This window comes from Osmia bicornis, chromosome 16, assembly GCF_907164935.1.
Source record: "Osmia bicornis bicornis chromosome 16, iOsmBic2.1, whole genome shotgun sequence".
NCBI lineage: Eukaryota > Metazoa > Arthropoda > Insecta > Hymenoptera > Megachilidae > Osmia > Osmia bicornis.
Window position 1 is genome coordinate 794,273 of NC_060231.1, and position 19,030 is coordinate 813,302.

General features: G+C 38.3%; 1 protein-coding gene and 1 long non-coding RNA gene across 6 annotated transcripts in view; both read right to left on the minus strand.

The window, feature by feature from the left end:
- LOC114882537 overlaps nucleotides 1-19,030 on the minus strand; it is a 440,519-nt gene that overhangs the window by 193,973 nt on the left and 227,516 nt on the right. The gene's annotated exons all lie outside the window — the stretch shown is intronic.
- Nucleotides 10,022-11,668, minus strand: LOC114882319. Of its 2 annotated transcripts, XR_006830219.1 has the most exons (4): nucleotides 10,787-11,668; nucleotides 10,523-10,676; nucleotides 10,290-10,367; nucleotides 10,022-10,206 (listed from the first exon to the last, which is right to left on the minus strand). It is a non-coding gene; the product is annotated as an uncharacterized LOC114882319 (long non-coding RNA). The 2 variants fall into 2 exon arrangements; XR_006830218.1 differs by having other exon boundaries at nucleotides 10,523-11,668.

A 19,030-nucleotide genomic window follows, 5' to 3' on the forward strand; every position in this document is an offset into this window, starting at 1 on the left:
GTATTCATTAGCTGTATATCATATTTTTTTTCAAAATTTTTATTCGATGATTAAGGGTTGAAAATTAATAAATAAATTTTTGAAAATGATTTTTATAAACAATCCCTTGGATAACACCCACCGAAAGAATTAAGAATAATCCTGTACTATTTAACTATTATCTGTAAAAATTTAAAGAGTGTCGGATTGGTACATCATAGTTAAAAAAAAATAAAACCAATGCAACGCCCGTTCATAAGGGAAAGCCGGCCTGAACGTTAGAGGCGCTCAACCTAACCGACCTACAGGGGAATACGTAGCGCCGACCCGCCACGTTTCTCGTACCAGAAACAGCTCTCAGAAAAGTATGAGCTCTTCTTTCCCTAAACTGCGTGTTAGTTAACAGTCATTTCTTTAAATAATATATTAACAATTTAAATTTTTTAATTAAGTTTTCTGGTCCTAAGTTTTAACGTCCGCGTTTTCACGGTATTTCTCGTTTTAACACGTTGACTGCCGTGGGGGTCACCGGTGACCGGCACTCGACTTCGCTACAGCGCCGTGGGGGCACCGGTGACCGGTCAATACAAAAGTACGTAATTATGGTAAATATGGATACTGATCAATTTTTTAATAATACCATTGTTACTATAATGGTTTGAAGAAATTAATGCTATATATAACATACAAAAATAATCGTAATAATTGCCTACAGCGCCGTGGGGGTCACCGGAGACCCCCACCACGAAAAATGCTTCAAACATGATTTTATAACTCATATTATTTGCTGGAAACAATATTTCATTATAATATGCATCGCATAATGAAAAATTAATGTTGGCGCCTCGGACAAACCATGGAAAATCCGTCTGACAGTCAACGTGTTAAGTATGTGGGAGCCCTAAATCACAGATTTATATCATGTCTTGAACAATGGCACTGTGTCAGATGCCATTAGTTGTCCTTTTAATAGTCGAAGAAGGTATCACAGGTATAACTGCAATATCATTCTATTCAACGCTGTAAAGAACATAGACTTCTATAACTATTTCCGTATTTACCTTTTCACGTACGTATTACTTTTAATTAAATTGTAGCTGGTACCTGTCAATAGTTGTAACTAAGGTTTTCCTCGTTTTAAGTATATGGTCGCCCTGAAAAGGGTTAATTATATTACAGTAAAACCTAGATATATGCAACATCGCTATCCCCTCCACTTGGGGGGATCCCCCTAAGCCGAACCGAGCCGCTCGGCGAGGAAACCGTGTAATATGATCCGACCGTAATATCGGTGTAACTAATACTACTAATTGAACGATAAAACTTTTTTATTTTTAACTTCTTCTTAATGAAACTTTTACTAACGCATTTGTGGGATTTTTCTGATTAAAATGGTACCAAACACGGTATGATTTGAATTATATTTATTTATTAAAATAATAATAACCCGAAAGTGAAATATACTAATCCCGAGGTAATAGAGGTAGGCAATCAACATGAAAATATTTCTAGCAAAGTACTAAACTGGTCGATGGCTTCATAAACTTATTGTTGCCACGGTTCAGTTCAGAATATTTCTAAGCAGCGGAACTACTTACTGCAAATTAGGTGCTTGATGATGTTAGGAACAGCCCGTGATTTTCATGAAACCGGACAGTTTTTTCCTATTGAAAATTAAAGTAATTTACAAGCTAACAGTAATAACAGAATGATAATAGAATAAATAAACAATAATAATAAAATAAACAATATAGAATTGACACCTCGACTACATATGTATAAGGCAGGCCGTACACCTACATCAAACACGCAACATGCAACATGCAACACGTCGCATGTTGTGTACGAACGTAGAATAGGTAACGCGGCACGGTACAAACGATTTGTACGAACGCAGAATCGACATCAAGACTGGATATATGCAACGTTTAAATGCCCAGAATCGACACCTCGCTTGGATATATGCAACGTTTAAATGCCCAGAATCGACACCTCGCTTGGATATATGCAACGTTTAAATGCCCAGAATCGACACCTCGCTTGGATATATGCAACGTTTGAAACCCGAGCCGACGCCGCAACCGGTTTTCATTTCCAATCCTCCTTTGCTTTTCGCCAACTTTTAACATCAATTTTAGCAAGTAATTATAATTCAAACTATATCGTGTTTGGTATCATTTTAATCAGAAAAATTTCACCAATGCGTTAGTAAAAGTTTCAGTAAAAAAAAGTCAAAAATAAAAAAGTTTTATCGTTCAATTAGTATTAGTCACACCGATATTACGGTCGGATCATATTACACGGTTTCCTCGTCGAGCGGCTCGGTTCGCCTAGGGGGATCCCCCCAAGTGGAGGGGATAGCGATGTTGCACTTATCCAAGCATTCTTTCGTTGCATTTATCCAGGTTTTACTGTATGGGAGTCCAGAAAAGAGTTAAGCGCGTTTTATGGTACAAATAGTGTGTTTTCCAATGCGGTTTATATGCCCCGATATTTTTCTACGCAGTCACGGAGCCTAGACTGGCGTGTAAATAGACGCATCATAAAGGGTAAAGCGTACGATCCTGAGTCCATGATTTTAGTGTCCACTGTCTGTTCCTTCTTGTTGCCGAATATAGAGGACTCGTTAATTGGATAGAGTTTGCAAACTTTAAAATCTCGTCCACCCATTGGTTCGCCCTTGGTATACAATCTTCCTATTTGAGGAAGTTCCTCTCTTTAATGCTTCACATTTTTGACGAACGCGCCGAGTACTGAACACTTCCTCGCATATATTCATTTTTGTACTGAAGAACATGTCAGGAATTGGAAGTACTGACAATTGCGTCAACTGTAATGTACCAAGGAATAAACTGAGCAGAAAGCGGAAGCGCATTACAACCGAAGAGGATGTCTTGAAGTACCAGGTCCACTGCAGCAGCGTTGTGACAATCGGTTCTGTACTGTGCAACAGATGCCGATTAAACATCTACAGAATACCAGTTACTAGTGGCGAGACTGACAGCACCGACAATGTTGCAACGGACCCAGACTTCGCGGTAAGTACCCGGAGTACGATATCAGACAATAATAAAATGGAATTTGTAAGAGATTGTACTATATATATCTGTTACCGTGAATGACCGAAATTGGAGAATGTCGACTTTCACCGGTGAATGTCAACAGATACCAAATACGTCGGTGAAAGATCGAATATTATACACGAATCCCGAAGAAATTGTGAAATTGGTGAAGGTTGGATGTTATATTTCCGGCTTTCAGGCATTGCTCATTTTTTTTTTTTTTAATTGAAAAGCAATACGCGGCTGGAACTTGGTGTAAGTCAGAAATAAGGGTATTTAGCAAATATTTCGGACATACACCAAGCGACTATGTGAATGTTGACATTCACCGGTGAAAGTCGACATTCTCCAGATTTCGGTGTTTCACTGTAACATATCCATTATATTTTTCACATGAGACTGTACCGTACGCCGTAGCAACAAAACAAGCGAGCGACGCGTCCGCGAAGGAACGCGAAAAACGGCAGATCATCGGCGGACGTCGAAGAATAAACACTTATCTTTATTTTTCTGTGTCATTAATTTTGCGGCCCCCCTTACAAATTACAATTTAAAAGAGTTGCGTCTACGCACCGGTATTGCACACTTTGTCATTCAAACGGGCAACTTATTATAATGCCCCTAGAGGCACGCCTTCAAACATTCGCACTTGAAAGAATTTATATACCAAAAGGTAATCGATGCTGTGGGTCGCACATTATTAACAAATTATTTTTCGCAGACGAATTCAAACTTCTTCGCGTACATTCTAACTTTAGTTCTATAGTAGCATCCGATGTAGAATTATTTTTAAATCAATTAGCAATTAACGTAGATTCTTCGTTGCACGATAAGATCGGGGATTTTTCATTGTCAAATGAACAGTTATATGCTTTCACCGGGCTTAATTGGGAAAATATTAAAGAAATTCAGGAGATGTTTATTAGTATGAGATGTAGCGGATCTCGTTCCGTAACGCAAGCTTTAGTAGTATTTTATTTAAACTTAGAACTAGCAACTCAAATAACATTATAAAAAATATACTTGGTTTAGAACGGGAACAACAAGTATCAGATTATTACCATCAGATAATCTGTGCTTTTGAAAAAGATGTTTTGCCAACCCGGTTTGGCTTACATACTAAATCCCGACAGTACTTTATTGAAAATGAAACCGCACCCGTAGCACGAAACCTTTTTAATTTTGACCAAACCCAATTAGCAATAATATTTGACGGTACATACATCAGACATGAAAAAAGCAAAAACAACGAATATCAAAGAAAATCGTACTCCGGACAAAAAAAGGTACCATTGTGTAAGCCATTCACTATTTGCACCACTAATGGCTACATATTAGATATTACAGGGCCTTTTAACGCCACCGTAAATGATGCTACAATTATTAAAATATTATTAGAAGATCCGATAGGAATAGAATCAGTATTAAGACCGGGTGATTTTTGTATTGTTGATCGCGGTTTTCGGGATGCCCTACAACATCTACAAGATGAAGGGTATAATGTTTTAATGCCAGCATTTAAAGGGAATCGGGCCCAATTAACTTCAGAAGAAGCAAATTCATCGCAATTTGTAACAAAAGTACGTTGGGTAGTCGAAGCCGTTCATGGAGCCATAGGACAAAAATATCGCTTATTACACCATATCGTTGATAATAAAATGTTACCGTCTATAAGGTCCGTGTGCCGAATAGCGGGATTTTTGCAACACACTTTCGGGAAACAATTAAATTCTGACGCGGAACTCACCGAAAACATAGTTTCATATATGAAAGAACGACAACAGGAACAAAATTCATTACAAACATTTATAGAAGTAGAAAGATTAAATCGCCGTAAAAAACCATTTGTTACAATATCTAATACATGTTTAATAAATTTTCCTAAATTAGACGAAAATAATTTAAAAATATTATTCACGGGCTCATACCAATTATCTCAAGCGGTGTGTTATCTTGCGGAATTAATTGACGAACATGACGCGTTAAATGTATAATATTTACAGCAAAACAATAATATTATAAAAATGAAAGTTCGGTCGCGACATATAAACGCTAAACCGTGCAACTGCTATTTAGAATACGAATGAAACGTAAATAGTTACGCGGGTATAAAGCAATATGCATGTGATTGTCCGAATGGTAACAGAACGGTAGGTTGTTGCTCCCACGTCGCCGCGATCATTTATTATTTATCCCATGCGCGTTATAAATCCAGAATAGTTAAACCGTCAGAAATTTTAACTCACTTATTCGATAAAACTAACATTATTCCAGTTATTGATGAAAATAGCGACGAAGATTAAAACTTATTTACAAGCGTGTTTTTTTTTTTAAAGTTTTTGAGTTTTCTGTTTCAAATCATATACTTCAACCTGACAATACATAACACAATCAGCTCTTTTTAGGGCTTAATAATCAGCCCTTTTCAGGGCTCCCACATGCTTAAAACGAGGAACATCTTAGTTGCATTTATAAAAGGGTGCCATTTGTAACGTACAACATAATCAGCTCTTTTTAGGGCTCCCACATACTTAAAACGAGAAACACCGTGAAAACACGGATATTAAAAATTAGGACCAGAAAACTTAATTAAAAAATTTAAATTGTTAATATATTATTTAAAGAAATGACTGTTAACTAACACGCAGTTTAGGGAAAGAAGAGCTCATACTTTTCTGAGAGCTGCTTCTGGTACGAGAAACGTGGCGGGTCGGCGCTACGTATTCCCCTGTAGGTCGGTTAGGTTGAGCGCCTCTAACGTTCAGGCCGGCTTTGCCTTATGAAAGGGCGTTGCATTGGTTTTATTTTTTTTTAACTATGATGTACCAATCCGACACTCTTGAAATTTTTACAGATAATAGTTAAATAGTAAAGGATTATTCTTAATTTTTTCGGTGGGTGTCATCCAAGGGATTGTTTATAAAAATCATTTTCAAAAATTTATTTATTAATTTTCAACCCTTAAGGGCGTAGACACGGGTAATAGTAGCGCGTTGACTTGACCGGCAAAAATGGGCCTAAACATGAGTTTACGGGACTACACTTTTCGTTCTTATATGAGAACATTTGGGGCTGAGTGAGGGCTTATTCGAAAGAGGAAGGTCCAATGCACGCCGCTGCACTCATGTTTTAGTAGGATTATGTTCATGTTTAGTAATATAAGCGTCCAAAGTGGAGGAAAAAATCGACAAAATGCAGTCGCGGAATCGAAGCATTTTTAGGCCACTAAAAGACTGCTGTGATTAAAATCATGAGTGCAGCGCTCTAGCCACAACCCTTACCTGCAAATTAAGATCTATTTTGTCTTCATTTGTTGCCAAATAAGGACGAAAAGTGTAGTCCCGTAAAAGCATTCCCACAGACTAGTTCCGCCATTTTGTGGATAATACAGAGCAAGTCACGTAACAAATTCAGTTCAGCTAGTAGTTCTAAGGTGGCGTCTAACTAAGAAGGCTGTCGATTTGGAATCGTAGCCAAAATCAGGCGTTAGCTTGGGACGTCACTCGACTGCGTCAGCGAAGGCAAGCGAAAAAGGCAACAACGCCCGAACGCTGAGTGAGACGAACTACAGTCATGCTGTCCTTCTCTCATTCTGAATGTTGAGATCGTCCCTTTTCGCTAAGTTTTGACTGACGCCCGCCTGGATTTTTCACAGCGGCCCATAACAAACCTCGCTCAAAGAGAAAGTATAACAAGAGAAGAATATACCTCCTCTTTGCAATAATTCTGCAAATGTTTTCATACCTAAGTTGTATATGAGATATTAATTTATTTAAATTATTTGCATTCACTCAGAATATTGACTAACACTCCTTTCTTTTTTTTATTAGTTTCGAAAAACAAAGTTACTATAGGTTTTTGGAAATACAAGCGTCACGCAATTGGGACGAAGTATATCTTTTTAGTAAGAGATAGGAAAAAGCTATTGATGTAAAAGTTGAATGGTATGACTTATGAAAAATATCCAGAATTTTCCAAGTTGATACGAGTAAAGAAAGAAATGCAATTCTATTTAAACAAAAGTGCATCTGCATTTTTTTAGTGCATCGTTATATTCACCAAGAATTCCAGATATAACCCGTCCCAATTGCATGATGTATCCTGTATACTTTGATTAATTAAAAAACATTTATTCAAATAAATTAATAACTTTTTGTTAAAAATCCGACTTCAAAATGCACTAAAAAGTATAAAATAATTTCCATTTCATTTATATCTGTATTCCACAGCTATTAATACAATCTACTTAATCATTAAATAGGATACTAAATATATTTCAAAGTTTTCGGAGGCGGCGCAAAATTAAAAACTTTTCCTCTACTGGGAAGATCCTAGTTCAGGTGTCGGCAACCAGTGACAAATGACCCATTTGATAATTTCAAGTAAACAATATTCAGTGGGAATCAATATACCCATTACGAATTAACTATACTGCAGTTCACGAGTGACCGCACTTAAGTCGCGCAGCTAGTGACCTACTGAGGTCTAGGGAAATTTTTAATAGTGCGTGTGATTCCCCTTTACAGCTTGCTTTTAACTTTGCGTTCACATCATTTTTTTCCGGAAAATAATAGAATTTTCATTGCATCGTGAAACTTTACAATATCATCACCGCTTTTCAATTATCGTACGTCATATATTTCTGCCCACCATTTATATGATCGCAAGGTATAATAAGAAGCAAGCTGGAGAGGGGAATAACACACGTCATTAAAAATCTCTCTAGACCTAGTGAGCGGCACGAGTTAAGTATGGTCTCTTGTAAACTGCAGTATAGTGCATGTCCATCAGGAGTGCTGACAATTTCTCATACAATCGTTACAATTACAAATGTTTTCAACCGGACCTATAATTTTGCTCTTACGACTTATTAATTACCAAGTTTGCCATACCACAATCAAATCGTTATTGGCAGCACCGTTTGTTCGGGTATTTTTAATTTTGCGCCGCCTCCGAAAACTTTGAAATATATTTAGTATCCTATTTAATGATTAAGTAGATTGTATTAATAGCTGTGGAATACAGATATAAATGAAATGGAAATTATTTTATACTTTTTAGTGCATTTTGAAGTCGGATTTTTTTTTTTGTTAAAAATTATTTTATTTCACACTTTTTAGTGGAACGAGCAGTATTCGAAGTTTACTTGCAGGGACAAGTTTGAAAAATCGCGATCGGTATATTCCTTGGAGGGTAACCCTAAAGAATAGGCTTTTTATTATAATAACAATAGTTATTAACAATAAGAAGTTAAATAAATTTTGGGAAATGGAATCATCGTGGAATGATCTACGAAATGTGAAATCTTTCATCGCAATCGGTGCATTCCTTGAACCAGAACGTATTTTGCAATAATGAAAACCGTTCGAAATAAAAAAATGCGAAATGTTTTTATAATGGGAACAATCGGAAGACATATCCTACAAGACGCAAAAGATTTCATTCCGATTGGTCCATCCGTCTCGGAGTAATCAGCGAACGCACATTTACAAAAAAAGGTCGTTAGAAATAAAAAAATGCAAAATATTTTTTTTACGGGACCAATGGGGAATTGTACTGTACAAGATGCAAAAAGTTTCATTCCAATTGATCCATCCATATCAGAATAATCGGTGAACATACACCGCACGTACATGAAATAGTACGTTTTTTGCAATAAAAACCGTTCGGAATGAAAAAATATAGAATGTTTTTTAACGGGACCAATCGGGGGACATACTTTAGAAGACGCAAAAGGTTTCGTTCCAATTGGTCCATCCGTCTCGGAATAATCGGCGAACAAAGGCAGAAAAAATAACAATAGTTTTTCACGAATATCTCGAAAACTAAAGGTTTCCGTTAATTATGCATAATGAAAAAGTTGTTCAGAATCATGCTCCCGACAATATATTAAAGGATCATTGAAGTCATTTTATGTTGAGATTACAAACTTCCCGTTTTTATTTTGCAATAATGAAAACCGTTCGGAATAAAAAAATGCGAAATGTTTTTACAACGGGACCAATGGGAAAACATATCCTACAAGACGCAAAAGATTTCATTCCGATTGGTCCATCCGTCTCGGAGTAATCAGTGAACGTACATTTAGAAAAAAAAGTCGTTGGGAATAAAAAAATGCAAAATATTTGTTTTACGGGACCAATGGGGAGTTGTACTGTACAAGACGCATAAAGTTTCATTCCGATTGGTCCATTCGCCTCGGAGTAATCTGCGAACGTATACCGCACGTACATGAAATAGCACGTTTTTTTGCAATAAAAAGCGTTCGGAATGAAAAAATGCAAAATGTTTTTTCAACGGGACCAATCGGAAGACATATCCTACAAGATGCAAAAGGTTTCGTTCCGATTGGTCCATCCGTCTCGGCGTAATCGGTGAACAAAGCCAGAAAAAAAAAAAAAAAAAAAAAAAAAATATACTCATCGAATTGAGTATCCTCCTCCTTTTCGAAGTCGGATAAAAAGTATTCTCAGATAGCACGTTCCTTCGGTTCTTCAGAGTATGCATATATTTTTCAGCAGCGAGGGGTGCTACGGTGCGCTGTATAAAATCCACGCGTTTGATCAGTCAGAATTTACCGGAGCGGGACAATTCTATCATTTAGGTTGAAAGAAGGATAGCAGGATCACCCTACATCTCACTCTAACCACGCGCCAATGTTTCGCTTTCGTTCTTTAGGCGGACCGTCGCGATGCCTCTGGCGAGATGAGCGTTTGAATGTATTTGTAAAAATACTTGAGGCGCTGTTGCCTTCCTAGATCGTGTTGCGCGCACGCTAGCTGAGAATTAAACCTTTCAAGTTCGTAAAGGACCACGCAAGTGGCTCCACCAGGCCCAACGAAAAAACTATATTATTGAACTATATTATTGAAAACGCGAGTCGCTCCTCTTAAGCAAGTTTCGCTGCCACGACTTGAGTTGTGCGCAGCTACACTACTGGTTCGCTTAATGAAAACTGTAAAAACTACTCTGGACTTACCTAAAAGCTCGCTTCATCTTTGGTCGGACTCTTCCATTGTTCTCAGCTGGTTGCAACAGCACCCTTCTAAGTGGAAGACCTTTGTCGCCAATCGGGTCTCCGAAATTCAAACTACTTTGCCCGAAACAACTTGGCGACACATTCGTTCCGCCGAGAATCCGGCAGACGTTGCCTCTCGCGGAATATCTGGGGAAAAAATAGCTTCATGTAAACTCTGGTGGAAAGGACCCCCTTTTCTTACTCTACGAGATCACAATCTGGATAAATACCTTCTAAAAAATCTGGTTATGGATCAGGAAGCTCGGGTAGTGAGGTCGTCCTGCGCGATCGTTTCTGGTACTTCGTTTCTGGAAGAATTCATGAGTAGATATTCATCAATGCAAAAACTTTGTAAAATCACAAGCTGATGCTTACGCTTTCGCAAATGGGAAGCGGACGAAAAAACGCCGCTCGAAAATCGAAACATTCTAAGTGCACGCGAAATTCACAACGCACGACTTACCTTAATTCACGGCGTCCAAGCAATCTCGTTTTCCACGGAAAAAGCTCTGCTCGAACAGTCTGCTTCTCTCTCTCGCGGACCTCTTGTCAGACTTAACCCCTTCGTCGACGACAACGGGCTTCTTCGAGTCGGCGGACGGTTAAAACACTCGTTACTGGATTTTCAAGAAAAACACCCAATTATTCTACCAACTAAAGGTCACTTCGTAACTTTACTGATACGCGCAGCTCACGAAAAAACACTTCATGGTGGAGTACAACTTACCTTAGCAGCTCTTCGTCAACGATACTGGATTTTGGCTGGTCGACGTTCTGTACGCACTTACATTCACTCGTGTATCACTTGCTGGCGATGGCTCGCGAAAACTACGCAGCAACAAATGGCTGATCTCCCCACCACTCGCGTACGACCGACTAGGCCATTCTCAAATACCGGCGTCGATTACGCTGGACCTTTCTTCATAAAAACTAGTCCTGGAAGAGGACACCAAACTCGCAAAGCCTATGTCGCTGTCTTTGTCTGTCTTTCCACTCGAGCGATTCACTTAGAACTGGTATCGTATTATACGACTGACGCTTTTCTTGCAGCTTATCGACGCTTTGTATCTCGCCGAGGAATGTGTTCTATTCTTACGAGCGATCAAGGCACAAATTTCATTGGCGCCGATCGAGAACTGCGTCGGCTCTTTTCCGCCGCGAAATTTGATTTTCAAAAACTGGCTAGCTCTTTAGCTCTGGACGGAACAACATGGAAATTCAACCCTCCTGCCGCCCCTCACTTTGGCGGTATTTGGGAGGCAGCGGTGAAATCCATGAAGTTTCACCTTAGGCGAGTGGTGGGGGAGGCTCCTCTCACGTATGAAGAAATGTCCACCGTACTGGCTCAAATCGAGGCTTGTCTAAATTCTCGCCCCCTGGCGCCCCTAGGAACTGACCCCGATTGTAACGAATTTTTAACGCCAGGTCACTTTCTTGTAGGAGCTCCGCTTACAGCCGTGCCCGAACCGTCGCTGACCGACGAAAAACCGGCACGTTTAACACGCTGGCAGTTACTTCAGCAGATGCGCGATCACTTTTGGAAACGCTGGGCGTCGGAGTACCTGCAGCATCTTCAGGCTCACACAAAATGGTCTCAACCTCAACCTAATGCGCAACCCGGCCACCTGTGCATGGTTACGTCGGAAGCTACTCCACCTACCAAATGGCCAATCGGACGAATAACGGAGACGTACCCCGGCGATGACAACAGGGTGCGAGCCGTCCTGGTCAGAACACCGTTCGCGACTCTAAAGCGACCGGTTACCAAACTATGTCTCTTCCCGGCAACGCAGGCAGAGAACTAAACTAAACTTCACTGGCTTCACTAACATGATTCGTTCGTCGTGTAGACGAAGGCGGGCGGAATGTTAGGAATCGGAATTATCGGCTGATAATCGCTGTCAGCTAATAGTTCGGAAACTACCGCTTTGTAAGGCGCTCGCTCTTCTGCTGTCCCCACCGCCGCTCTCTCTCTACCCACTGGCTTCTTACTAAGAGCTACGTGCTCTTCACTTACAAAAGAGAAAGAGAAGAGTAAAGATCGCGAAAAATATAAAAGCTAAAGAGAGAGAAACGGGTGTGCAGAAGCAGAGGAACGAGTTGCAAATTAATCTTAAAACTTAAACATAAAATCTAAACTGACTTTATTTTGTGACTCTGTTAAATAAACTGAGCATTATAATCAAAAAACTGGAAACTTCAGTCACCCCGATAACTTCAAAAATCTCTACTTCAAACATTATACTTCACCAAGTTTGTACGCAAAAATTTAATTTTATATTACCTAGTAGGAGTATTATTAGCAGCTGGTTTAGCAGTATAGATTTATGGCCGGGAATTTGTAATATTTTGTTTCGGAAATTGCAAACAAAAGTTGATTGCATGGATAATAGTGAACGCAACTGTGTTTTGCTATTTGATGAAATACGAATAAAGAAATGTTTTGATTTCCATGTACGTCGACAGAAAGTTGAAGGTTTTGAAGATTTAGGGTCGCTAGGATGTAGTAACAAAGTAGCGACTAATGCATTAGTTTTTATGGTCAGAGATTTGTTACATAATTGGAAACAACCTGTAGCTTACTTCTTGACCAGTAATGCCGTAAAAAATATAAATTTATCATTTATTTTGGATGAAGTTATACAAGCAGTTTTGAGCACAGGATTAAAAATACGTGCTGTTGTTTGTGATTAAGGCAGTAATAATCAAAGTACAATTAAAAATAGAATTTCTGTTGATCGTCCTTATTTCATACTTGGAAATCAAAAAATATATACTATTGTTGATATACCGCATATTTATAAATCCATTAGGAATCAACTTTTAAAATATGATATTCTTTATGATAGTAATAGAATTGCATCGTGGAATGACGTACGTTTATTATGGCAGTTAGAAGATGGTAAAGCAACGAGAGCTGCTTGTAAATTATCAGAAAAACATAAGAACAGAAAAACCGTTTAGCTTTGCAAGTATTTAGTCGCAGAGTCTCGGCAGCTCTTTTAACCGCAGGAACAGTAAAAGGAATTAAAACTCAAACGGTGATGCATACTGCTGAATTTTTTACACTGCTTAATGATACTTTTGATTCTTTAAACAGCAGAAGTTGCAATAAACCTAATCCAAATAGTTGCGCATTATCAGAAATTCGATTAACTGCGAAAAATAATTTAAGAAAATTATTAACATATTGTTCCAAGTGGCGTACTATTACAAGTAATGGTCTGAAAATACCACCATGTTTTGAAGGCTTGGAAATTTCTATTAAATCAATCTTGCAATTATGGACAGATCTGAAATGCGAGGGAACTAAATTTTTTATGACATCCAGGGTGAATCAAGACCCAGTTGAAAATTTATTTTCAATGATCCGTACATATGGTGGAACGTACAATCAAAATCCGTCCGCTAAAGCTTTTCGTTTGTCATTGCAAAAAAATATTGTAATTAATTTATCAAAACCTGCTCAATCTGCAAATTGTTTGGACGATGAAAATGACAGTTTACTTACGCATTCTGAACACGGTGTAGCATCTAATGTTCAATTAATGCCAACAAGTACGTCATGTGTTGCAAGAAAGAACGAGCAGGAAACATCTATTGATGTTCAACAAATTACTATTGACGCATCATATAGTAATGACGAAACATTAGAAGCCTATGCCGTTGAATATTTTGGAGGATTTATAGCCATGAAATGCGTTACTAGATCTGGTTGTGAACAATGTTCGATCTCGTTAATTAGTGAACATCATGAAACTGTACATGATAGGCAAATATTAACATTTTTCCGAGCCTATGAAACAAGTGATGGCGAACTAATGGGGCATTTATGTACTCCATCTCCAGAATTTTCATTTGTATTTCAAATAATGAACGCAATATTTGATAATTGTTATCCTAACATTAGAGAAAAATATGGAATACAACATACCTTGTTTCCATTAATGGTGGAAGCTGTGGATATAAAATATCCAGGTTGGTTTCAGCATGAAACTTGTAGTTCCCACCGGAAAGATCTTGCATATTATATGATGAAAGTTAAAATTCATAAAGATGTAATTTGGTTAGGAAATAAAGTCAGAAGAAATGATTATCACTGTCACGTCCTGTGACGCATTCTTTAAAATTTCTATTTCGCCACCCAAACTCTTTAAGTTTTACTTATTGGTCGAATCTCAGGCAGCGCCTACTTAACCCAAGATGTCAGACACTAAGCGTAATGATGAAGTGACAGAAGTTAAGCCAATTAAGAAAAGATTTCCTAAGAAATTTTCTCAGCCCAAAACATCTGGGCTTAAGGCTACAGTATCTTCACCTTTACCACCTCCTGAGGGAGGAAAAAGTGCCAAAGACAGCGTAAGGTTATCCACAACATCAACACCACTCAGGAACGATCCCATGTATGATGAGATCGATGCCGAAGATTTCGTGGGTTTAACTGAATACCGTAACCAGCGACAGTTTGCAGTGACACATGAGTCGTTCATACCATTGGTAGAACGTGAATATGACTTAAGAGCTGCAGTCGATAAACGGTTTTCAGTTGTCGTATCGAAGGCAGTTTATCGTTATGTGATGTGTATTCATCTTTATGCACGTTATTGTAAGCTGCGCGATTTGAGGGGAATGGCTAGTATTGATGAGATCAACTTAATCAATTATTTGAATGGAAAATCATATTCCGTGCCGCCCTCTATTGACACATACCTACGATCTATAGGCGACTTTCGCGACGAAGCCGGAAAGCACCATCACATCATCACTGATTTGATCTGGCCTAATGGCCAAGGTGATTTCGGACGCCTGGACGCAAATACTCACTGGAAGTATTCATCGATGCCGTCCCCCCGCGTATTGACTTTGTCAATCATGAAAGATCTTGAGTACACAACTGGACAAGGAATCGCAAGAGACTGGAATTTACCAGAGGACCTTGTTCCGGCTAATGTTGGTGTAGTTGTGCCCGGACTTCCTACTGTCAACTTATTAGGATGGTCCCGTGCCACCGCTCTTACGACCGATCAGCGTACGCATCTCGAAGATGCTAATATAACTATGCAGCATACGAAATAGAAGAAATAATAAAAAACACTTTCGATAAAACCGACATTAAAATAATAGTTTGCCTAAATAATATAGAATATGTAAAACCCGAGAACAGAAATAAAATATTTGACCAATTCCACTCTACAAAACTAGGAGGTCATTCAGGTGTAAATAGAACATATAATAGAATAAAAGACAAATTCTTTTGGGAAAATCTAAAACAAGATATTCAAAATAAAATAAAAAAATGCGAGGAATGCCAAAGAAACAAATTAAAAAGAATTAAAACTAGACAACCAATGGTAATAACAGACACATCAATGAAAACTTTCGATAAAATCGCAATGGACATTGTCGGTCCACTCAACGTCACAAAAAATAATAATAAATACATTTTAACCATACAAGAGCAATTATCAAAATTTTTAGTAGCAGTACCTTTAAAAGATCAAACAGCAGAATCAGTCGCAGATGCTTTTGTAAAAAAATTTATATGCACTTTTGGCTCACCTAAAATAGTACTTACTGATAGAGGAACAAATTTCACTAGTAAAATTATGAAACAAGTTGCAAAAAGATTTAAATTCTCAAAAATCGAAACAACATCTTTTTCACCTCAATCAAACGGATCATTAGAAAGAGCACATCATCCACTTTGCGAATATTTAAAAAATTTTTCAACAAAAAAAATGTGAATGGGATGAACTTCTAGAGCTAGCACAATTCAACTACAACACAAGCATTCATTCCAGTCACAAATTCACACCGCATGAACTGGTTTTCGCTTACCCAGCTAGGCTACCTTCGACCGAACCCCTAAAGAAATCAGAACAGCTACCTACACATAACGATTATTTGGAAAACCTAATAAAAAACATAAGAGATATAGCTAGTATGACACGCGAAAATCTAATAGACTCAAAAATGAAATCAAAAGAATACAGAAAAACTTGGATATATGCAACAGAAGTTTGTCTGGATATATGCAACATCGCTATCCCCTCCACTTGGGGGGATCCCCCTAAGCCGGACCGAGCCGCTCGGCGAGGAAACCGTGTAATATGATCCGACCGTAATATCGGTGTGACTAATACTAATTGAACGATAAAACTTTTTTATTTTTAACTTTTTCTTAATGAAACTTTTATTAATGCACTTGTGAGATTTTTCTGATTAAAATGGTACCAAACACGATATGATTTGACTACATATGTATAAGGCAGGCCGTACACCAAAGATACATGAAACACGCAACATGCAACATGCAACACGTCGCATGTTGTGTACGAACGTAGAATAGGTAACGCGGCACGGTACAAACGATTTGTACGGACGCAGAATCGACACCTCGCTTGGATATATGCAACATTAAATGCCCAGAATCGACACCTCGCTTGGATATTTGCAACGTTTAAATGCCCAGAATCGACACCTCGCTTGGATATATGCAACGTTTAAATGCCCAGAATCGACACCTCGCTTGGATATATGCAACGTTTGAAACCCGAGTCGACGCCGCAACCGGTTTTCATTTCCAATCCTCCTTTGCTTTTCGCCAACTTTTAACATCAATTTTAGCAAGTAATTATAATTCAAACTATATCGTGTTTGGTATCATTTTAATCAGAAAAATTTCACCAATGCGTTAGTAAAAGTTTCAGTAAAAAAAAGTCAAAAATAAAAAAGTTTTATAGTTGAATTAGTATTAGTCACACCGATACGTTTCGGCTCTTTCCTTTGATCATCGGACCTCTCTCTTTCCACCACTGTCTGTCCTTTTCTACGTTCACGCTTGGCTGCTCGTCGCGTGTAACCCGAGATTCGACACCTCGACTGGATATATGCAACGCCTGGGTCCCAATGTTTGTTGCATATATCCAAGTTTTACTGTACTACGATAGATTCATTAAACCGGTACAATTTAAAATCGGAGACAAAGTATGGTTACTCAAAGAACCTAAACCGGGAAAATTAGAAAAAGATTGGTATTTAGGGCCATATGAAATATTAAAAATAGGTGACAACAATAATATAACAATCAATTACAAAGGAAAGCCAAAAACAGTTCATGCGAACAAATTAAGCATTCAGCAGCACAGGAAATAACATAAGCCTTCTTTCTAGGAAAAGAGCCGACAATGAAGTTAATTCTATTAATTTATATCAGCACATTCAAAATTAGCCAAGCAATAATCGGGTTTGATTGCGGCGCAACGAACCCGATCGTATCGACATACTCTTTACTGGACACCGGAGAATGCGACTTCCACCATGCAGACGTTAGCATAACCAACACAACAATACGACTCCTACAATTAGCGGAATTCAGAACGGCTCCAATCATACAATGCAAAATAGAGATCCAACGCACAATCTTCCGATGCGGAATGTTCAGCCACTTAGTACCAGTAGAAAACGCGATACAAGAATACCTTCTAGACATAAGCCATGAAAACTGTAAATCCATACACAACACCGGAATATTTAGATACGATAATTTTCACACAATCGCGAATTTAAAAGTAAACTCAACGAAATCCGTAGAAATAAGTCTAGCAGGAAATGCAATAGAGAGCTCGTGTACAGGAGCGTCCTATTCCGATAGCTACGGAACATGGAATAAAATATACCCCTTAAGGGGGTAGACACGGGTAATGCAGCGAGGTGACATTACCGGCAAAAATGGGCCTAAAAAGGGGTTTACGGGAATACACTTTTCGTCCTTATATGAGAAGATTTGGGGCTGGGTGAGGGCTCATTCGAAAGAGGAAGGTCCAATGCAGCGCGGTCTGGTCATGGTTCAACAAAATTGTGTTGATATCTAATAATATGAGTGTCCAAAGTAGAGGAAAAATCGACAAAATACATCCGCAGATTCCAAGTATTTTTTAGGTCACTAAAACAATTCTGTGACTCAAACCGTGATCAGACCGCGCTGCATTGAACCTTCCTCTTTCGAATGAACCCTTATTTATATCAAAATCTTCTCATATAAGGACGAAAAGTGTATTCCCGTAAAAGCATTCCCAAAGACGAGTTCCGCCATTATCTGGATACTACAGAGCAAGTTACGTGACAAATTTAGTTCAGCTAGTAGTTATAAGGTGGCGTCTAAGTAGAAAGGCTGCCGATCTGGAATCATAGCCAGAATCAAGCGTCAGCTTGATTACGTCACTCGAACTGTGCTGCGAAGGCAAGCGAAAAAGGCAACATCGCCCGAACGCTGAGTGAGACGCACTACAGTCATGCTGTCCTTCTCTCATTCTGCATGTTGAGATTGTCCCTTTTCTCTAATTGTAAGATTTGACTGCCGTCCGCCTGGATTTTTCACAGCGCCCCATAACAAACCTCGCCTCATTCAAACTATATCGTGTTTGGTATCATTTTAATCAGAAAAATTTCACCAATGCGCTCGTAAAAATTTCATTTAAAAAAAAGTCAAAAATAAAAAAGTTTTATAATTGAATTAGTATTAGTCACACCGATATGTTTCGGCTCTTTCCTTTGATCATTGGACCTCTCGCTCTCTCCTCCACTGTCTGTCCCTTTCTACGTTCACGCTTGGCTGGCCATCGCATATAATCCGAGATTCGACACCTCGGCTGAATACATATATGAATTGTTGCACATATTCAACTTTTACTGTATAGACGCGAGGTCCCTCCATTTATTAGTTCTAATAGTACCGTAGTACTTTTTTATGCAGAATATTTCAAGGAGTTGACACAAGTAAAAAAAAAAATGCAATCCATTTAAATAAAAAGTGGATTTGCATTTTTTGAGTGCATCGTTGCATTCACGAAGAAAATGAAATCACAGAAAAATATACATTATCATACCATGACGTATCCTGTATACTTTTATTAATTAAAAAACATTTATTTAAAAAAGTTAATAACTTCGGTAATTATTGAGATTAGGT